We start from the raw sequence: 23880 nt of genomic DNA, 5'->3' as shown, positions 1-23880 counted from the left end.
ACACACACACACACACACACACACACACACACACACACACACACACACACACACACACACACACACACACACACACACACACACACACACACACACACACACACACACACACACAAAAGCTTCGCGCGACTAGTCGCGAAGCACTCTTCCCGTGCTTTTGCGGACTACTCTAAGCCCTGGAAAAAAACATTCTAGTAGCACGTATAGAGCACCAGAAAGATGGATCGGGAATTTTGCATGAGAGCCTACAGTTTTCTGACGGGTAATTTTGCTTTGATTTTTGATAAGTTGACTACTTATATAATTAGCCCAAATACAAAAAACAGTCCGCTTGCATCAAGCGACGGCAAACATTAGCTTAGTTCACTCCGGCTACGTGCCGCTCACATAATTTTATATTTTGGCACAAGTTACGTGGTACACCCTGTAAAATAAAACTGTTGCAAATCGCGCTATTTTGTTTGCCATATCTGTGTGCTTTCAGAGACCCATAAGATAACTATGCATACTACGACTATTTTTATCGCGATTTGTTTCATTACGCGGAACCGATGCGCTCATTGGCTTTATTCTATGGGTGCAAACGCTGTGCTACATAAGCTGGTATCTTATGGCTTAAAGCGTCTGCCGCGCAAACAGCTTATATGACTTGGCGATGATGGGCGAAGCATTTATTGCGTAAGCATTCTACGCCTATTTCCGTCAGAAGTCTGTCCGTCTGTAAAGCGTGATTGATGGGCTCCATAGGTATACATGGGGCCCTATGGAGGTATATATGAAAATGCCTTATGCCTGCGTATTCATAATAAGATTTGTAATTTTGACAATATATAGTTAGTACTGAAGATGTATTAAGAGTAATTTGGGTTCTGAAAAGACTAATGAGATTCCTTGGACTCCTTAGACAAATCAGACTCCTTGGACTAATACAGGGTAATGAAGCCTAATCGAAATTAATTGCGATTGTAATACTTAACGGTGACGATAAATTGTTGATTAATTAGCACAATGAACAGTGACATGCGTTAAAATAAATAAGCCTATTGAAGAATAATTCAGGGTACTTAAGTTTATGTGGCCTAATTTCGGTGTATTAAAATAAATTTTATTAAGGGTAATCAGGATTAAGGGTAATAAGAATGAGTTAGGCCTAATTAATATTACAAATATATTACTTAAGCCCACTCGAGAATAATAATAATGAAGATGTACGAAGTGCGGCCACATAATCCTTCAGAAGCAGATATTTTTCTGACATAAATATAGCGCAAAAGTCCCTCGACGACAGATTTCACAAGTGATATCATTAATTTTAGTCCAACTATACCGCTTGCGACTGCTTCAGTTGACATTCGTTCATGCCATAGTTCAGTTTCGTCTAACAAATAGCCTGATGTCCTTCGTTTCAGTAATATGTGAAGCTAACGGAAGTAACGCGGGTGAGTAGACACAGAACATCTTTTGCCTTAATACTTATGTCGGATTTCTACACGAACTCTAAAAAGCAATATCTTCAAAAAATATACGCGCAGCAGGGCAGGAGCTCGTTCTTACGTCATTAGCTTTAATGATTTGTAGCGCGATTTACGATCACTACGTGCAAGGATGACGCCGTAACAAATATACTTATGTTTTAGATAATGCTGTAAGTTACGCTTTGGGTATCATTATCGTGATGCATTGACACGAGATGTATTAGTATCTGCCTTTTCGATACATCAATTGAAATATCATGTATCTTTAGACAAATGCACCTGTCGCTTAATGCACGAAGACGACCAGATTCACTGAGCAAAGTGCGGCAAGTAAAACCTATTTCCAAGGCGATAGTTTTGTTATCTCGCATTGAAAATAACGTGATATGACCAGAAATACTGTGACGATCCAGATCTCATCGATAAAGATGTATTTACAATGTATACAAGAGCGGCAACGATACACAAACAAGATGGCTGTCGAGACCGATTCCACCTCCACACGTCAAATTGTCGTCTTCTAACTGGCGCCACTCTTGGTTACACCGTAGCCCGACCATCGACTGTAAAGGCGCCGTCTCGGCGCTATCTATCTATCGTCATCATCATCATCACTCCATATTTATGTCCATTTCAGAACGAAGGCCTCTCCCTGCGATCTCCGATTACCTCCCTCTTGCCCTAGCTGATTCCAATTTGCACCTGCAAATTTGCTACCTTCATCACCCCACCTAGTTTCCTGGCGTCCTCGAATGCGCTTCCTTTCTCTTGGTATCCATTCTGTAACTATAATGTCCCACCGGTTATACATCCTACGCATAACATGGCCTGCCCAGCTCCATTTTTTCTTACTGTCAATTAGAATATCCGCTATACCCGTTTGCTCCCTTATCCACACTGCTCTCTTCCTGTCTCTTAACGTCAGGCCTAACATTTTCCGTTCCAAAGCTCTTTGTGCGGTCCTTAACTTGTTCTCGAGCATCTTTGTTAACCTCCAAGTTTCTGCCCCATATGTTAGCACCTGTAGAATGCAATGATTGTACACTTTTCAGCGACAATGGTAATCTCCCGTTCAGGATTTGGCAATGCCTACCGTAGGCACGCCAACCCAATTTTATTCTGTAAACTTCCTTCTCATGATCAGGGTCCACTGTGAGTAATTTACCTACATAAACGTCCTCCTTTACAGACTTTAGAGGCTGACTGGTGATCCTGAATTCTTGTTCATCTTCAACCCAATTCGTATACTTTCTCGATTAAGGCCCTCGATAATTTGTTGTAATTCGTCCCCATGGTTGCTGAATACTGCAATGTTGGACAATGCTCAATAGGACAGCGATAACTATAAAGGACGTGAACTCGCGGCAAAGTAAGGCTTCAGCCGAGACACATGCACAAAGTCAGCCGGGACAGGCGAGTGCAGCGGGGCGATCTCCTAGTTCACATCGCCAAGCTGATGAAATATTGCGGCATCAGCTTTTCAGACAAGCCGATGCGGCGACATGGTGTCCATAGGAGGCCAACGGAGCCAGGAGAAAATCGAACGTCCGTATGTCGGCTCATTTGCACCGGATCATTTGCACGGCTTCGGACTCAGTGAGTGAATAGCTGGCAATCTGGCACGCCTTGTGAGCCGCGCGAACACGTCTTGAGCATATTCAGTGGGAGTGTTCATCGAGGAAGGAAGCAATGTGTCAAAGGGCAGAGTAGGGTGTCGGCCGAATAGAAGGTAAAATGTTGAAAAGCCAGCGGTCTCGTGAAAGGAGAAATTATAAGCGAAGGTCACGAAGGGTAACATGCTGTCCCAATCACTGTGGTCGTCACAAACACGCATAGATAGCATTTCTGTCAATGTGCGATTGAGCCGCTCCGTGAGTCGGTTTGTCTGCGGGTGGTAGGTGGTGGAAAGCTTGTCCTCGGCAGAAGAGGAGCGAAGTAGGTCTTCAACTACTCGGGACAAGAAGGTGCGGTCGAGATCAGTGAGGAGCTGCCTGGGTGCGCCGTGATGGAGGATGACGTTATGTGAAAGCAAATCCGCGACCTCATTTGCACAGCTTGTGGGCAAAGCTCGTGCGATCGCGTAACGGGTCGCGTAGTCAGTGCGACAACAACCCACTTATTGCCAGACTTCGACGTCGGAAAAAAGCCGAGAAGATCGAGACCGACGCGAAAGAATGGTTCTGAGGGCACATCGATGGGGTGAAGACGTCCAGCGGGAAGCACAGCAGGTTTTTTGCGGTGCTGACACAGCGCACAGGCTGCAACGTAGCGACGAACAGAGCTGTACAGGCCTGGCCAGTAGAAGCGGTGCCGTACGCGGTCGTAAGTTCGAGAAACACCGAGGTGGCCTGCAGAATGTGCGTAATGCAACTTCTCTAGAACACAGTAGTCCGGAGATGGCGCGCGACTACGCGTAAAAATTCAGGTCCTTCAGGGCGTAAGTTGCGACGGTAGAGAACGTTGTGGCAAAGTACTAACCTGTCCAGCGTGGGCTACGAATGTCCAAAATTGAGACGATCGATGAGAACACGTAAGCAATCATCACGCCGTTGTTCAGTGCGGATTTCACGCAGATCAGAAATGGCCAGGACGCAAGCGTTCCTGTATCATTTTCAGGATGATCGACTGGATGACGGGAGAGGCATTCGGCGTCCTTGTGCACGCGGCCGAACTTGTATAAAACAGCAAATGAATATTCTTTAGCCGTAACGCCCATCTTCGGAATCGTCCAGTGGGGTCTTTAAATGACGAGATCCAGCACAAGGTGTGGGGATCGGTAACCACGGAATATGTGCGGTCGTGCAAGTATGGGCGGAATTTGGCTACTGCCCAAACTAACGCCAGGCACTCCTGTTCAGTAATTGAAAAATTCCTCTCGGTGGGTGACAGGAGGCGGCTGGCGTATGCAATTACGCGCTCTGCGTTACGCTGCCATTGAACCAGTATAGCCCCAATTCCATGACCACTGGCATCCGTGTTAAGTTCACTGGGAGCCGATGGATCCTAATGGGCCAGTAATGGGGGAGTCGCTTGCAAGCGTACCAGGGCGGAGAAGGCTTTCGTCTGAGCATGGCGCCATGTGAAAGCAACGTCCTTCTTAAGTACGTCGGTGAGTGGGCGAGCAGTATCGGCGAAATTCTTGATGAAACGATGGAAGTAGGAGCATAGTCCATCAAAGCTTCTTACATCTGCTGTAGAAGACGGAACAGGAAAGTTCTGGACAGCGCGAATCTAGTCAGTGTCGGGTTGAACGCCAGCGGCACTGACGAGATGGCCAAGAACAGCAACTTGACGACGTCCAAAGTGGCACTTGGATGAGTTTAATTGCAGACCGGCGCGTCAGCAACAATGGCCGATAGACGCGTGAGATGATTCGCGATAGTTGGTGAAACAGTATCACATCGTCTATTTAACACAGACCACGGCCGCTGTATACAATTGCACACGGTGCGGCCTGCCCCGCGCTCTGAAAACGGCGTGAGAGGGCTTAGTTTTCAGTGCCACCGCCGCGGCGCCACCGGAGAGGGACCGGATGTTGCGAGTGCGCGTGGGATGAAAAGCGCGGCGCGCTGCTGTAGTTTTGCTTGAGCGCGTGCGTCGTTCCGCCACGCGCAAAATATTCTTTCAAATAAAGTACAAAATGTTTCCTTACCATCCTTGCTTATTGACAGCTGCAGCTGTTAGGGAATTTTTTGGGCTTGCCATGCATGCCCGAGATGCGACTTCGCGCACCGATCTCTATTCAAAAAGTAATCATAGGACATATTTTCCCGGTATCCAATAGAATACCAGCTAGCGGTTCTAGAGATGTTCCACCTTGCCTAACAGATGAAAATTCCTTTGTGTCCTAATATGTTTGACCATTCGGGTTTTATAATTACAATCACATAAAAATACTCCGGAAATTACAGCTGCTGCTGCTTACTTAACATCAAATATAAGCGAAAACTTATTCGTTCCTGCACATAAGCGAATTAGTCTTAGTACAGGTAGCCACTCTAGGGGTTCACTTTGTGCTCTGAACAAGTCTCGTGTGTATATAATACTCTGAACAAAACATGGTCTTGCTGAGTCAGCCTCTATATGAGCATGTGTAATATCCATTCTCCTCTTCCATACGCTATGCATGCAAAACAACATTAGCATATCACTCGGCACTTCTCCTGTATTCGTACGTTGAAGATACTCGATTCCGAAAGGGCTTAACGACAATTCTTTTTTAAGATTTCTTTGTAGGATATCCCACAGAAATGCGGCATCGTGGCTGCAACACGGTACTGACTTACTAATGATGTGCCTAGTGCGCGCCTAATTGCACACGTCAGGTGGTCACAGAGACTCGCTCGTGCCACTACTCGCGTGTTCGTCGTCGTCTCCTTCCACTGCTGGCAGGCTTTCGCCTTTACACATTAAAAACCTGTAACACTTGCCTTCTTGCATCGCCGGTGCTGGGAAAATCAAATGCCTTATTGTATCTCGTTCAATGTTATGGTAAAGAGTCTACCAAGAATGAGAATGAAGAGTACTGATATCGGACTGATCATTCGTCTTAGCTCTTTCAACGTGATAACATAAAAAGATTTATGAGACTTCTTAGCTTACGTTTCCTTTCTGTTGTTGGGACTCGGGGTAGCGTTTAAGCCGGTGATCCATCAGCCAAGGGGATGAGTACGTCCGGGAGTAATAGCGAGAGAAGAAGGGTTTATTCTACATATTTACAGTGGCTCCAGATATGAAAGCCCACGCCATGGTGGAGAACTTTTAACACCTCAGCTCACTACATGTCTGAGCACATTTCTGAACACGTCAGGGCACACCACTGCACTCAAGGTGTCTCCTTATAAAACATTGGTCTTCCCTAGTTGACCCTACTTGGGAATCTGATGACCTTGGTGCGGCCAATCAGAGGGGTCGTATTGTTTACAGAACTCCACCTCTAATGTTGCACCTTCGAACCAACGACGAGCCAATCTGGAAACAGGGGATTCACACTCCTTCTACGAAAGTCGTCTCCTTGGTTTCTCTCTCTCAGTGACGTTCGTCTTACCAGGGTCGGGAGAGTGATCTTCGCGCTGGTCCCCGCTTCCATGAAAGGTGGCTGTTGTGGTCGCTTCGTGAGCTTCTTTGTCATCGCGCCCCAGCCGGTGTCGCGGCGAGTCGCCGGGTAGGCGGCCGCTGTTGTAGGGGGTCGCATCGGGGAAAACACAAACGATGCACACTGCCGATTTGGGGCGCTTGTTTGCCCGTCCGTGTCGGTGTCGGGCACTGTCACCGTCTCGGCGACGCCAATGAAATGGCCTGCCTCGATGGGAAACAATCAAAGAATGAACACGGCCGATTCGGGACGCAACCCTGTCGAGACTTAAAATTTGCTTGCGGTGACGTTGTGTCGACTCTGGAGCCAAATATAAAAACAAAGATTGTCTTTAATTTCGAAGTATATGTTGTAGTTTTATTATTGTTTCATTTATGCTATATTACTCATTTGTATTTATGTTTACCATAACCGCTATTCTAGGTCCCTCTCCGACAAAAAAACCACCTAGCCTTCAAGGTAGGTTCCACTAAAGCATTGATACGTAACATGAATTGTTTGCTTCTATCACGGGGACACCTTCTGTGTCGTTCTTGTCCTGTTTATCGCGCCCTAAGTATATAAGGCAAGGTGTCAAAACTCGTCTAAACCGCCACACGTTTGCGCTTTAAGAAGCTGTACAAGTTTAGGACACATAATTTGTCTCACCGGTGCTGGTAAAATCAAATTCGAATATGGCGTATCGTTCAATGCCATGGTAAGGAGTTTGCCATGAAGGAGAATGACGAATATTGATATCGTACTGAGTATTCGTCTTCGCTCTTTCTACATGATAACATAAAAAGCTTTATGATACTTTGTTCGTTACGTTGCCTCGCTCTCGAGACTTGACAATTCCTTCCGCCAACACTGCGCTTATTCTGCTACCAAGTATATTCCCAAAGATCATGTTAAATTTAGATGTATATATTTTAGTTTTGTAATTATTTCATTTATGAATAGATACTATTCCGTATTTACGTTCACAATAACCGCTTTTCTAGGTCGCGCTGCTACAACAAAACCACCTGGCATTCAAGGTAGGTTCCGCTAAAGTAGGGCCAGCTAATCTGGGCTTGTGGCTTCTGTCATGAGGACACCTCCTCTGTCCTTCTTAACCGCTTTTATCGCGCGCTGACTACATAAATTCAATGTGCACGAACTCGCCTAAACCACCTCACTTTCACACTTTATGAAGTTGCACAACTTTAGGACTCAAGATCCCACCGGTGCTGGTAAAATCAATTGCCATTATAGTAACTGGTTCAATGTCATGGTAAAGAGTCTGCAAGTAAAGAGAATGACTGGTTATTGATATCGGACTGAGCATTTGTTTAAGCTCTTTCAACATGCCAAGATAAAAGGCTTCATGATACTTTGTTGCCTACGTTGCGTAGCTGTCGATACTTGAAATTTGATTGCGGCGACAATGCGTTTATTCAGCTGCCAGGTAGGAATGTATTTCTAAGATCGTGTTAAATTTAGAAGTATACGTGCTCGTTTTATAAATGTTTCATTTATGCTATAATAATGTAGCGCATTTACACTTACAATAACCGCCATTCTAGTCGCTCTTCTACTACAACATCAAAGCCATCTAGCGTTGAATGTAGGTTCCCCTAAAGCTCTGACATCTAAAGTGAGTTTACCGCTTCTATCGTGGGATCACCTTTTTTCTTCTTTTGTCTTGCTTTATCGCTCGCTGAGTATATAAATTTAAGGTGTACAAACTCGCCTAAATCGCTGCACTTTCACACTTTGAAGAAGTTGCACAAGTTTAGGGTCTATTAATTTCACACCCGTGCTGGTAAATTAAAATTCCCTTGACGTATAACCTTCAATGTCATGGCAGAAATACTCCCGGGCATAAACATGACGTGTATTGATATCGGACTGAGTATTCATCTAAGCTCTCTTAGCATGCTGATACAAAAAGCTTCATGTAATTTCGTTGCTTACGTTACACTGCTGTCGCGAGTCGAAATTTGCTTGCGGCAACACTGCGAAGTGTATTGGCAAAGATCGTGTTAAATTTCGATGTGTCTATTTTAGTTTTTTCATTGTTTCATTTATGAATTGATATTAATCCAGTACTCACATTTACAATAACCTCTTTTCTAGGTCGCTCTGCTCCTCCAACAAAAATACCACCACCTCGTTGAGGTAGGTTCAACTACAGTGGTGACATTCAACATGACTTTGTCGCTTCTGTCACGGGGTCTCGCTCTCTCCTTTTTGTCCTTGTTCATAGGCGCGCTGAGTATACGTATTCATGGTGTACAATATCGCCGAAACCGCCACGCTATTCCAATTTAAGAAGTTGCGCAAATTTAGGACACGTCAATATCACACCGGTCTGATAAAATCAAACCGATATACAGTGTATGTAGTTCTTTCAACGTCACGGAATAATGTGCGCACAGAATGATCATTCACAATCATCACAAGCTTGTGTCATAATATTGCATGTTTTGAAGCGTTGATTTAGAAGCATAAATTGAGCATTTGGAACAAATAGGCAGTTGGTTCCCAAACCCAGGATTCGTAGGTGTGTGCAAAATGATTGTTCCTTAGAAGGAAACGTCTAGCAAGCTTGGTATATTATGCTCCGTTGTGTAACTTATATCTTTTAATTATGGGGTTTTACGTGCCAAAACGACGATCTGATCATGAGGCACGCCATAGTGGGGGACTGCGGAATAATTTGGACCAGCTGGGCTTCTTTACCGTGCACCTAAATCAAAGTACACGCGTGTTCTCGCATTTCGCCCCGATTGAAATGCGGCCGCTGTGGCCGGGACTTGATCCCGTGACCTCGTGGTTAGCAGCCCAACACCATAGCCACTAAGCAACCACGGCGGGTGGTATGTAATTTATCTCTTTTTATGTCTACTTTGACCACGAGAAGGCCATTTGTCGCTCTTTTGCTGCAATCATATGTGGGATAATTGCGCACGCTTCAGGAAATCAACTATTTGAAATATATTTGCACTTATAAACAGTGATAACCGACGACGGCATCATTCAATGAATTATTTGAAAATTTTAAATATTCGCACACTCCTGTGTTTGACCATAAGCAAGTATAAATAAGAGAATGAAGTGGAGAATTCTAACTTGCTGTCTTCTCCGTGTTAAATATACAAAAATCAATAATGATGAACTTCCCTAAATCCGTACACCTTTAAGGAGTTGTAGAAGTTGACTTAAACTTCTTGTCGCATCGGCGCTGGCATAATAAAACACTATGACGGCACCGCTTTCAATGCCATGATTAAAAAGAGTCTGCGAAATAAGCATTACAAGTTCTTCTTTTTAATGAAACGACTGTTATGATTTTTCTGGAAAATAAGGCGAAATGAAGGTATTTTGTAAATGTGGATTAAGATGTCTACTGGTACAGATATGAATTCTCAAATATCTAAATATTGCAGTAAATATTATGTGAGCATCAGCTGTAAAAAGAACCACTTCAGCATGAAGTTCTTTTTGTCTCGCACAGAAAGTTGTAGAGGTCTTCAGAAACGTTCCTGTGGCTATAACCCACTACGGTAGCCCCAAAGGAAAGAGTTAACGGAAGAGTCGAATTCAAGGAATGGTTGCAAGGGTTCTTTTAAAAATATTTTCCTTTGAATCATGAACCGGCGACGTTGGAAGTTGGACGACCCCCGCAGGGGCGTCTGCGTCAGCATGCTTTTGGTGTGTGGCGACACCAAGGACCCGAGCACACGAGGATTGGACCCTCCCACGTTTCGCCGTGCGCGGCTTAGCCGTGTCCGGGGAAAAGGGGATCCTGGGGGTTGAGCCAATGCTGAGTGCTTGGACCTTAATGGCCCCTCGGCGGAGGCAACACACCCATTTGGCCTCGGCTTCACGTAGATGGCACTCCCGGACTGACCCATGCGGGGGAAATTGGTAGTTGCCTTTTCCTGTCCTCCTCTCCAACCTTGGTCTTTCTCTCTCACTTTCAATCTTTCCTGTCTTCTCCTATCTTCTATATTACATCCTATATCCTTGGCAGCGAGGGTTAACCCTGTGTGAGCAGCCAACCTAGATTATTTCATATTCGGTTATAGTGGTGACGTACAGCTGGCGTCTGCAGGACTTGTGTTTACAGGCCCTGCAGCATCCTCTTGGTGGGCTCATGGTGGGTGGCTGGCGTTGCTGCCGAAAAATACATATACACTTATGGCAAGTTCATCCCCCCCCCCTCCCTGATCGCCGTCTGAAACGAGGGCGCACCGAAGACGTTCCAGTTCTCTGGACATCAAAGACAAAACTTCCCACGATTCCATGTAATTCTCTCCGATAAAGCAGAAAAACAAGTATGAACAATCTCTGCTTTCCTAGGCTCTAAATCCCTAACTAAGGCACTTGGGCCAGGTTATAAGGCATCGAGGATGGCCAGTGGTGATCTCCTCTTGGACCTCCATGATCAGACATAATGTGAAAATCTGCTTATTCCAGTGTCTTTTGGGGACATCCAAGTAACTGTAACCCCGCACCGCACCATAAACACCACCCGCGGCGTTGTCTCAGACGATTTGTTGAAGCAGACTGAAGCTCAACTCTTGGAGGGCTTCAGTGAGGAGAAGGTCATCAACGTTAAACGAATTAAGATGAGGCGTGACGAAAAGAAATCCAGACTAAGCACCTGATACTTTCAATCCAAGTGTCCTGCCCGAGTCCATCGAGGCCGGGTACATCAAATTTAGTTTTAGGCCATATGTGCCAAATCCCCTCAGATGTTTCAAATGCCGCAGTTCGCAGATCTGCCGAGGCCGCCAAACTTGCGCGGAATGCAGTGCCCACGAGCACACTTCTGACTCTTGTGAAAACTTTCTCCACTGTGTAAGCTGTGATGGTGAGCACGCCGCATACTCACGGTCGTGCCCGTCATGGATGAAATAAATTGTGTCTAATAAAGTCAAAGAAAATATAGCGTTCAAGGAGGCACGTAGGCGGATATCATACCAGCCCAAGAACGCCTTTGCCGATGTGGCGCGTCAGGGGGCAGCGACACAACGGCTTCCGGCGCCTGTCCGGCCCACACGCAGTGAGCCGCCAGCGTTTCCAACAGCCCCTCGGCGGCTGCAGCTAGCGCTGCTCCGCCACCCCGGCAGAAGGGGGCATCGACCTCCGGGCTTGTGGCCTCAAGGATCTTGTCCCTCGAGGCGAGGCCTTCACGTCAAACCAACTGCTCACAAGAGCGCGTGTCCAGCGCCCTGCAAGAAACTATGGACACAAAAACCGGCCAGACGGCGCCACCAGCACCTAAGGAGCGGCAAGAGTCTCGCGATCGCTCCAAACAAGAAAAACACCACATCACGGCGCCCGGAAAGGGCTCTGTGAAGTAACTCCTCTTTCTTAACACACAGCACAAAAACCGCATTCAACATGGATACACAAATATTACAGTGGAATGTCCTAGGACTCCTCCACAATCTCAATGATATTAAAGAACTCCTACATAATTGTAATGCAAAGGTGCTTTGTGTCCAAGAAACACACCTCAAACACACTCAAACAAAGTTTCTCCGACAACATGCTATTTTTCACAAAGACCGCGATGACACAGTCGTGCCTTCCGGTGGTGTTGCTATCGCAGTGGACAGAGGTGTTGCCTGCCGGGAATTAAAATTAAAACTTCGTACGCCCCTGGAGGCAGTTGCTGTCCGAGGGGTATTGTTTGACAAGCTGATCACTATCAGCTCTATATACGTCCCTCCCAATTATCAACTTCATAAAACCGAATTTCAAAACTACATATATGAATTTCTGTCTCCATACATATTTGTCTGAGATTTAAAGGCACATAACACTTTGTGGGGAGACTGCGTTGCGATGCGAGAGGTCGCCTAATTGAAAATTTTCTGTTTTCTTCAGGCGCATCATTACTTCACAGGAAAGAGCCAACGTATTACAGCGTTACGCATAACACATACTCATGCATAGACCGAAGTAAAATATCCAGTAGACTAATGCCTTACCTGGAGTGGTCCGTTCTCAAGAACCGTTCTCAAGTGGTCCGTTCTTAATTGTAGCAATTAAGCTACAATTAACAAAACAAGATGGATGCTCGCCACAAGTTCCCCGATGGAAGGTGGACTCGGCTAACTGGGAACTTTTCCGAGAAATAACGTATTTAAGCCGGGAGGACATTGCCTCCTTTAACATAGACGATGTTGTAGCGTATATAACAGGTTTTATCATTGACGCTGCAGAAAGGTGCATACAACAATCTAATGGACTGGCTAATAAGCGTCGTCTGCCTTGGTGGAACGAGGAATGCCAAAAAGCATGTAAAAAGCAAAACAAAGCCTGTGGATTGCTTCGCAACTCCCCAACAGCGGAAAACCTGATTAACTTTAAACAAGCAAAGTCGCAGCCCAGAAGAAAGCGTCGACGTGCAAAGAGAGAGAGTTGGGAAAGGTACATTTCTAGTATTAATTCTTACACGGACGAGACCAAAGTCTGGAATAGGGTAACTAAATTAACAGGACGGGAATCACATCCCCTACCCTTAGTAAGTAGCCAAGGCAATAGCCTGGAAGACCAGGCGGATTGTCTTGGAGAACACTTTGAAAATGTCTTTAGTGCATAGCACTATGCATAAACTTTCCTGATGTTCTTAAAGGTGGGCCAGTCTGACATTTGTGGAGAATTCCTGTGCGGATCTCGAGTCACCAACCCAAATAGAAGGCTTGATCACGTCCGCCCTCGGTGAGGCCACGCGGAACTTATGTGCACCGACGCCGGGGTCTTCTATCGACGTGGAATTCGAGAGGTTACGCGCAGTCCGACGGCGCGCTGAAAGGAAATACAGAAGGACGAAATCTACGTACGATCTCGCCCTTTGTCGCCGAGCTCAACGACAAATAAAGCGCCATCTCGAGAAATTAGGAAGGAAGCGCTGGAGGAAGTTCTGTTCATCACTGGATCCTCGCAAGCCGCTGTCACGTATTTGGCATGTAGCTAGGAGCCTGCGTTCTCCCCCACAAGAAAGGTACCCTTTCAGTGCTCTGGCCCTTTACCAGCGTCGCACTGATGTAGAGGTAGCGGACGATTTCTGCAAGATGATTGTGGGCACAACTCGGCCAGCCTCAATTCAATTCGAGGTTTTTGCGCCACCTTCCCCCAGTGACCACTACGACTTGCTCTTTACGATGCCTGAATTAGAGGCTGCTCTTGCGTCGTGTCGTCATTCATCTGCCCCTGGTCCTGACGGGATTTCATATTCGTCTCTCTCTCACCTTGGCAGGGCTGGTCACACTGCGCTGCTCAATTATTACAATGACACATGGGTCACCGGTATTGTTCCGGAGCAGTGGAAGATCAGCCGCCTGGTTGCTCTCTTGAAGCCAGGAAAGACTCCTTATGAGCTTACCTCATACCGGCCAGTTGCATTAGCGAGCTGTGTTGGAAAAGTTATGGAACGAATGGTCCTGGCGAGACTCGAATGGTTTCTGGAGAGAAATGATCTTTATCCGAACATGATGACCGGCTTTCGGCGAGGTCGTTCTTCGATTGACAGCGTCATTGACCTCGTTACGACAGTGGAACATGAAAAACATCGACGCCGACTTGTCGCCGCTGTTTTCTTAGACATCAAAGGGGCCTACGACAACATCCTTCATGAAGCCAATCTCGATGCCCTAGATGACTTGGGAATTGGCGGCCGGCTCTATCTGTGGATTGTGAGCTATCTCAGCGGCCGTTTCGTTTACATGTCCACGCCTGACGGAGAGACTAATAGTCATCAGGTATGCCGTGGAGTTCCTCAGGGAGGAGTCCTCAGCCCAACATTATTTAATGTGGCCCTGATTGGCCTGGTGAGCGAACTTCCAGCTCACATCCACATCAGTGCATATGCAGATGACATCTGCATCTGGGCTTCTGGTACAACACGCCCACAACTACGTGCGAGATTACAACGTGCTGTGTCATCTACTTCACGATACATACGGCGTCAGGGTTTGCTCTTAGCTGCTGAGAAATGTGCTGTGGTTGCATTCACGCGAAAATCCGTCTGCCGCTATCCGATCTCCATTAACGGTGTTATAATACCTTATGTCTCCCACCACAGATTCTTGGGCATTATCATTGACCGTGGTTTGTCGTGGTCGAGGCATGTGAATATGTTGAAGCAAAAACTTAATCTGTTTTGCCATGTTCTTCGCTTCGTAGCAGGCATGAAATGGGGCCCCACGGAAGGCTCCCTACTACGACTTTATCAGTCTCTATTTATAGGCTACATTCGATACAGCCTCCCGATACTCTCAAATTTGAGTATTTCCTGCTTACGGACATTAGAGAGCGTTCAAGCGCAGGCACTCAAAATATGCCTCGGCTTGCCACGGCGTGCCTCCAACAAAGGCACAATTGAGGAAGCCCGCGTATGCCCATTATCGGTATACCTGTCCCACGAACCACTTCGAGTATATCTACGCTTACTTACACGACACCATTGCCATCCATTGACGTCGGTTCTGCATGAGCGGTCGGACAGCAGTTTCACAAGTGCACTCCGCAGCCATCTACCCCACATAACATCAGGCTATGCCCTTCCATATGACCCCGTCAAACCACCGTGGGTGATGACTCAACCTTCGGTATGCGTGAACGTCCCCGGCATACTAAAGAAATCAATGGTTCCCGTTAGCGGACTACAACAAATTACTTTGGCATACATCTGGTCAGAATACCAGACCTATGTTCATGTTTACACATACGGGTCCGCGTCATCAACGGCATCGACAGCAGCTGTGGTGATACCAGCCCAGCAGATGACTCGAGGTTTCATTCTAGATCATAATTCGACTTCAACCGCTGCAGAGCTTGTGGCTATACGGGAAGCGATTCGCCACATCTGCGGGGAAAGACCTCAAGAGTGGTGCATTTTCACGGACTCAAAACCCGCGCTGCAAATTTTGAGATGCTTCCTGCGCCACACCGCATATCAGGTTCTGGCACTGCAGATCGCCGAGCTACTTTCATGCGCTCAAGAAAAACACCACCGCATAGTGTTCCAATGGATCCCAGGACACTGTGGGCTCAATGGTAATGAGATGGCCGATGCTGAAGCAAAGCGCGCCCTCAGCAATGGCCTGCGAACTGTAGTGCCGTTCTCTAGACCAGACATCACATGCCTCCTGTCGAAATTAATGAGGAGTGCGACGAAAACATACTGGGCCCAACCAGACGCTCGTCACGTTCGCCTTAAAAGGCTGGATCCCGATATGCAATTTCCTGTTCTGCGTGGAATTCCACGCCCTCATACATGCTTGATACACAGACTGCGACTAGGCGTCGCCTTCACGCGCAAATACTTGCACATCATTGGACGGACAGACTCCCCGGACTGTTCAGTGTGTGGTGTTATAGAGACTATAGACCATGTGCTCGTGGTGTGCCCTGAGTATGCACGCGAAAGACTCACACTGGCAGCCACCTTGAGGCATTTATATAATAGACCACTGTCGGAGGACCTCTTGCTAGGCGCAGGGCCACAGAGTTGTCAGACAACAGAGGCAATGCGTGCTTTTTCACGCTTCTTAGGCGACACGGGCCTGGACTCACGCTTGTGATAATCATCTGTGCAATGTGTCCTTTCACCTAGTTCCTCCCATTATCATCCACCATTGTGACCCTCTTTCTTCCCCTCCTCCCCTTCCCTTACGTAGAGTAGCAGGCCAGATGCTCCATATTCCGGCCGACCTCTCTACTTTTTCACATCAATAAACTACTTCTTCTTCCTGATGTTCAAAAACGCGAAGAACGGCGACCCCTAAATCGTAAAGGCTCATCGACTGAGACCTACAATTGCCCAGTTAGCCCTGCTGAACTTAAGGCATCCCTCACCCTTTGCAACAACTCGGCACCAGGTGGCGATCGTATCACGTATGTTATCTGTGGGAACGCAGCGACAAATCTAGGCCTTAAGTTTAGCACAGAGAAATCAGGGATTATGATCTTTAATGAACACACGAGTAACTTTGTGGTGTCAATTCAACAGCAAGTAATACCCATAGTGAAGCAATATAAGTACCTCGGCGTACACATAAACTAAGGAAAGAATTACTCAAGCAACCACCAAGATAATCTGAAAATAAAGCGGAAGCGGAATGCAGCATTAATGAAACACAGAGCACTGTGGGGCCACAATAAGTATGAGGTGGTGCGTGGAATCTGGAAAGGAGTAATGGTACCAGCGCTAACATTCGCAAATGCCATTAAATGCTTAAAATCGGATATATTGGCGGGTTTGGAAGTTAACCAAAGATCAGTAGGCCGGTTGGCTTTGGGAGCACACGGTAATACGACAAATGAGGCAGTGCATGGAGACATGGGTTGGGCCTCTTTTGAAGTCAGAGAAGCACAAAGCAAAATTAGTTTTGAAGAAAGGCTCAGGAACATGGATGAAAATAAATGGGCGGCTAAAGTGCACAAGTGTCTCTACATGAAAAGCGTGGACACAGAATGGAGGAAGAGGTCAAGGAAGTTGGCAACCAAGTACAGGATAATCGAAACTGTAAATAGACAGCCAGGGGTCATCAGAAAGAAAGTGAGAGAAATAAAGACCGTGAATTGGATGCAAAGAATGGAAACGAAAAGGACAATGGAGATTTACAAGAATGAGAAGAAAGAAATTAGAAGGGAAAGTCTGTACGATAACACAAAGGGCAGTGCCTTGCTATTTGAGGCTCGAGCCGGTTGCCTAAGGACGAAAACATATCGGAACAAATATTCGGAACTAGATGAGACATGTGTATGCTGCAGTAAAGATCCAGAGACCACTCAGCACATCTTAATGGCATGCGACGGGATCCACCCAGCGAGAACCGTAGGTAACGTGCAACTCCTAGAAGCGCTTGGGTTTAAAGTGGAAGGAAACAAACAGATCAGCCGTAGAGATCAGCAAGAGACGATTAGAGTACTGGTGGAAAAAAAGCAGGGAAAAGATGGATACGACCTGATCTCTTAAAATCATAGGCAGCGGTACAAGCTAAATTTTTGAAAAATAAAGATAATGAGAGGTATACAAAAATGCTAGATAAAGAACATGTGTAGTATACCTGATTAAATCAAGCAGGCTAGGTGACTATTTGTCGCCACCCCGTTTCAAAGGGGATGCCAATAAATCATCATCATCATTAAATGATTAGATACCTACATGGTGAAGCACATAAAACACTCGTCTCTTTTTAATGTCATGTGGGCGGCTGGGTGTATTCCGTCCTCATGGAAAGAAGCCATAGACATCCCTCATACTTCAACAAGGCAATGACCCGTCTTTAGCCATCAGCTACAGGCCAATAGCTCTAACAAGCTGCCTGTGCAAGCTGTATGAAAAAATGATAAACCGGCACTTAATCTGTTTCCTAGAAAATAACAAACACCTTCCAGTGTGGTTTTCGAGAAGGTATGTCGATATCAGATCACCTTGTCCGCATTGAGGCATATATTAAGGATGCTTTCATACATAAGCAGTATTGTCTGTCAGTATTTCTAGACTTAGAGAAAGCTTATGACACGACATGGCGCTTTGGAATTCTCCGAGATCTTTCGGCGATGGGTGTCCGTGGCAACATGCTAAACCTAATCGAAAGTTACCTCTCTAATCGCGCATTTCGCGTGAGGGTGGGTAGAGCTTTGCCTAGGTCATTCACACAAGAAACTGGTGTGCTGCAGGGGCCCGGTGTGTGCTTAGCTGCATACTATTTATTGCGAAAATGAATTACCTGCATACAGTTGTTCCACGCACAATGTTTTATTCTGTTTTAGTCAAGTCGTGTAGTATTGCCATCTGCGAATGACAAGTGCAGCTGGGAAACAGATTGTACAAATGAGCAGACGAAAATGGTTTCAAAGTGAACTCCCAGAAGAGCACTTTCGTAGTCTTTACAAATAAAGCAGGCGTAACACCAGTCCCAAGTATTGAAATCAAAGGAGATACGCTCTCTGTGAACAGCGAGCATAAGTTCCTAGGAATCATTTTAGATTCCACGCTGACGTTTATTCCTCAGCTCAAGTATATGAGGGCAAGATGCCTGAAGACAATGAACCTTTTAAAGCTTCTGTCGCGTACGACTTCTTGTAGTGATCATAAGTGTCTGCTTAACTTGTATAAAAGTCTTGTGCGCTCACGCCTTCATTATGCAGCTATAATTTATAATTCCGCAACGCCAAGTGCATTAAAAATTCTAGACCCCGTTCGCCATCTGGGTATCCGTATCGCGACCGGTGCTTTCAGAACAAGTCCTATGCAGAGCCTCTACGTAGAGCCGAACCAGTGGTCACTTCATTTCCAGCGACCATATAGCAGTTTCACATATTATCTGAGCGTACGCGCGAACATAGAACATCCGTCTTATTCAACCATAAACGATATGACCGCCGCCTCACTCTTTGGAAATCGACCGGCAGCGAGAAAGCCGTTCTCTTTGCGAGTGAGGAATCTTAGTGAAGTAATGGGTGTTCTGCTGCTTGAACAATATCCTATGTCTCCAGCGAAACTGTTGCCGCCATGGCAGTGGCAGCTCAGAGGTGCCGCCATGGCAGTGGTAGAGGTTCGTAGAGGTCACTCAACACGCACCAGAGGAACACATCAGAATGCATTTCTTAGAACTCCAATCTAATTAATCGTGTAGAGAGTGTTACACAGACGCTTCCAAGTCGCATACCGGGGTATCTTAAGCAGCCGTCGGTCCATCCTTTTCGGAATCCGGTGTACTGCACCCGGAGACAAGTATCTTTACGGCATTATGCACTAATGTCGACTGATAAATATATAATGAAATCGAAACTTCAAAAGACTATCATATTTACAGACTCCCAAAGTGTCGTGAAAGCTTTGAAGTCACTCTGTAAACACAAAAACCCTGTAATTAATAAGCTCTATTCCGTTCTGTGTAAAGCGTATATATCTAACCAGCATGTGATTATACGCTGCACGCCCGGCCATAGATGTATTGAGGGTAATGTGTTTGCAGAACAGTTTGCCACATCAACTGCATCGCAAGATATTAATCATGCCGCTGCTAGTCCTGTCACAGATCTGAAGCCTTTTTTCCGAAGAAAACTTCGAGACCACTGGCAGTGCTTGTGGGACGCTGAAACAAATAATAAACTTCACTTGATTCAACCACAGTTAGGTTTCTGACCCCCCCCCCACCGTAACGAGAACACGACGAACTGATGTCCTGTTTTGTCGTCTAAGAATAGGACGTACATATGGCACCCATCGTTTTTTGCTGACTGGCGATGAACCACCAAACTGGGGTAGATGTGGTGAGAGGCTGACCGTCCTCCACGTCCTCCTGGAGTTTCGGGAAGCCGAAACAAGAGACAAAGAAATATTTTCCACAAGCGTACCGATATCATGTCCCTCTTCATCCCCTTATGTATTCACGCCAGGGAGGCTTTAGGGGTGGCCGCTTGATGAAAAACCGCTTTTTAATACCAAAACAGTCGTCGATTTCTTGAACGATGGGGTCCTGCATGTGATTAGCCCAATAAGTTCGTAGCGCATTCTCTCTCCAGAGGATGGCGCTGTGATAGTAGTTTTTTACAGCACATGCCTCCAGGCACTTGTGGTTCAAGGGCTCTGTTTAGGCAGTTAGTGCTTCTTGCCAATTACTGCATCTTAAATATTTTAAATATCGTGTCATTCTTTCTCAATGCATTCTTCATTTCATAGTACACCTCATTAGTCGTTGCCATGATTTTAGTACACGTATATTTTACGTACTTTAGAGCGATTAATTTTAGGCCCCTTTACTGCCATGCCTCAACTACTCAGAATTCATCGCTCCACTGCAAACTCATAAACACTAGCATGGTGCTCTTTGGCCATAAGTGGCCAAAGATTGCGGAAGAGCGTCTACCTCTAAATTTGTAATAAAAATATCCAATAATATGGGACTTATAATTGCTTTGCATGCTTTGTAAAATTCACTTGAAAGTCCATCAGGGCCGGGTGCTTTCGATAGAGGCAGCAGATCAATAGTTAATTCAGTTTCTTGGATCGTAAAGGCACCACTGATGAAAGTGCACTCATCATCCTGTAAATGTTTTACAAGAGACACAAATCTCTGTAAGACTTTTGCATCGTGATCGTCGGGAGGTGCACTAAGCAGCACAGTGTAGTAAGTTTCGTATTGAGAAATTATGTCATTCGTATTTGTTCGAAGACTACCTTCAAAGTATATTTCCGGAATTACTTTGGAAATAGCGTGACGTCTCTCATAAAGTGAAGTTTGACGTGTTGGCTGCTGAGACTGCAGAGCAGGCCTATTTCGAGATCGAACTCGCGCACCACTGTAACGCATTGCATCATACTTTTGTGTGTCACATTTAATATTTCCTATGTCATCGATGCAAGTGCCTGGCATTTCGCACTCCATCTCGTAAAGGCTACGTAGGCTCGTAAGAAGCATTTTTTCTTCATTGTTTCTATAGATTGCTTTCACCGATCCAATCTCTATAGCCATTGTAGGAACATCTTGCTTAAAGAGATCCCAAGCAGCAAATAACGGCAAGTCTGTAGACAAAGTTGTTAAGGCCATACGCACGGGATTAATAAATATCTTATCATTTAGGAGTTCAGAGTTAAGCTTCCACAAGGCCCATTGTGGTCGGAAATTAGTTACAGATTTCTCACCTATCTTTGCGATAACTATACAATGAATAGAAAATGAAACTGGGAGGGTAATATAGGACAGTCCTCGGGAGAGGAGTCATGAAGAGACATAAATCCGATCCAGGCGGGCGTAACAGCTTCCTTGTATTCGTGTATAAGAGCAAGAACCCCTTCCCGACACTCCAACATCAATGAGCCCTGCATATTCTATTACGTTAGACAAAACTTCACCACTCCTGTCCCGCTGAATGTTAATCCCGCTTCGATCACTCGGATCACATACAAAATTGAAATCGCCCATTAACACAATACAGCGTTCATAGTCCATTAGACTAGGCAACGTATCAAATAAAAGAATTCGTTTTGCAGTGTCATTGAATGCATAGAGGTTGACTATACATGCCATGGCACACCCTGCAACACAATATCGCAACATATACAGGGTGTTTCTGCGAACACTTTCAAAAATTCTTAAAGGTTGCCTGTGGTAGATAGCACAATTATAGTTCATGAGCTGGTCTCCTCGAAGAGGCGGTCATTACTTGCACAACAAATTGAAATGCGTTACGAAATAATTAACAAAAATTCACTAATTAAGTTTTTAACTAATTACCTGATGGCTCATATTGCAATTTACAAATTGTATCCGTAGAGTTCACAAGGCGGATCTACTTGGAAATAATTCTCATGATGACACCAGTTTCGAGATATTGATTCCCGAACATTTTGCAAAAATGCATTGGCGTTCCAGTTAATTTTGTACTTCAATGCATAAACCGACGTTTTGTTAAGAAACTAAGTGGAACGCCAATGCATTTTCCCACAAAGTTCGGGAATTAACATCTCGCAACTGGTGTCATCATGAGAATTAATTCCAAGTAGATCCGCCTTGTGAACGCCACGGCTACAATTTGTAAATTGCAACATGGGCCATCAAGTGACTAGTTAAAACTTAATTAGTGAATTTTTTTTAATTATTTCGTAACGCATTTCAATTTGTTGTGCAAGTAATGACCGCTTATTCGTGTAGACCAGCTCATTAACTAGAATTGCGCTATCTGTCACAGGCAACTTTAAATAAATAATGAAAGTGTTCGCTGAAACACCCTGTATATCGACCTTCAGTGTCCACATAGTAACTAAAGGCTGAACAAAGTAGGCTCTTTTTCGGAAACAGGAAGCAGGCCGCAGATAAACCAAGAGCGTGTGAAACGCAGACATTATACTCAGACAGAAAAGGTTGCAAAGCTATTCCTGTCTCGTCATCACTCTCAATCTTCGTCGCCATGTCTAGGCGCTTTCTAGATAAAAGCTGGCGAAGCTATGCCTGTTTCCTGCAAAGACCTAAGGCCCCATACGTACTTAATGATCTATGGGGTCCTAGAGGGGTCCTAGAGGGTAACGGTGAGGCTCCCTCCGAACCCCCGCCAGGCCTTCTGGACCGTGATCGTCGGCACTTTCCTGGGTGTTTCGATGTTTGGCGGCTTCGTGCTTTTCTTGTGGTACTTGTCCTGTCGCTGTCTGTGCTTATTTCCGATCTGTTCGTCGCACGGCGTTTTGGAATTGACGTATCCGCGCTACTTCCTCTGTCCTCTACCAGCATAAGGCACGTGTCGAGGTGCTTGGGTGTAGCAGATGAGTCATCAGCAGCTGTCTCATTCGCTTGCTGGACAGGAACTGGCTGCATGGTTACGGGTGATTCATTGCGTTGTTGCTTGGCTTGATCATCTGTCTCTTCGCTACCTTCCTTGTCCCCGGGCAGTTCTGCGTTGACATTGTCTTTAGCATCTAGAGGGGATCTGCTGGCACAACTGTTCTCAGCGGCAGATGGAACATCGCCGGTCGCGTCGAGAACCTCCGTGGCATCCATTATGCTTTCATCTGGAGGCCGTGCTCTATGTTGTAACGGTTAGGACAGATCGTTCAGCTGTGTGGCCAAAGCGCCGGTAGACTTTACAGCGTGGGGTTCTGCAGTTGAGACGAATGCTGCCCAACGCTGTTGCAGCGGAGACAAAGCGGGGGCCTGCCTGGAATCGATAGAAGGCTCTGCACTCCACAGACAGATAGGGACATGTGGAATGTCACCCACGCCGACTCCGATCGGTAAGAGTCAACACCACATCACGATTTAGGGTACGCATTTGTTCCATATCCGATACTCTCCAGCTTTCCGCTGATATAGATTTCAGTTCTCCGTAAGCCTGAAGTGCGTCTCGAATGTAGCCAGTCTTCCAAACGCTCAGGAAGCCATAAAAGCTTCATTTTAACTTGTGTGGGCTCAGGGTCAATGACGACGCAGTGTCTACCTTTCACTGATAATTAACCGCACGGGACTAGCTTTGATTTTGTCATTGCTGATTTTCACGTGACCATCCACACGTGCTACATCTGAAATTGACCTATGGAACTTATTGCCTTCAGGTCAATAACCTTCCGAAGGGCGTCTCTGAAGTCTTGGGCTCAGTACGGTCGACCAGTTAAGTCAGCAAAAAGGAAGACGGAGTCCACAACCAGCTTACCTGTAGGGAGATGAGGTAGCACAATACGGAAGTCATTGCTGCTGGCTGATTGGCGAGCGTCGTCGTCTTCGTCCACACGTGGAGCGTTCGTACGCTCGTTCTCTGCGAGGTGAAGATGTTTTGCGCGGTATAGACGCATTCACGGAGCGCGTCTCCTGGAACGTGGTGTCG

This window comes from Dermacentor silvarum, chromosome 3 (genome assembly GCF_013339745.2).
Source record: "Dermacentor silvarum isolate Dsil-2018 chromosome 3, BIME_Dsil_1.4, whole genome shotgun sequence".
Lineage (NCBI taxonomy): Eukaryota > Metazoa > Arthropoda > Arachnida > Ixodida > Ixodidae > Dermacentor > Dermacentor silvarum.
This window is presented reverse-complemented; position numbering follows the sequence as displayed.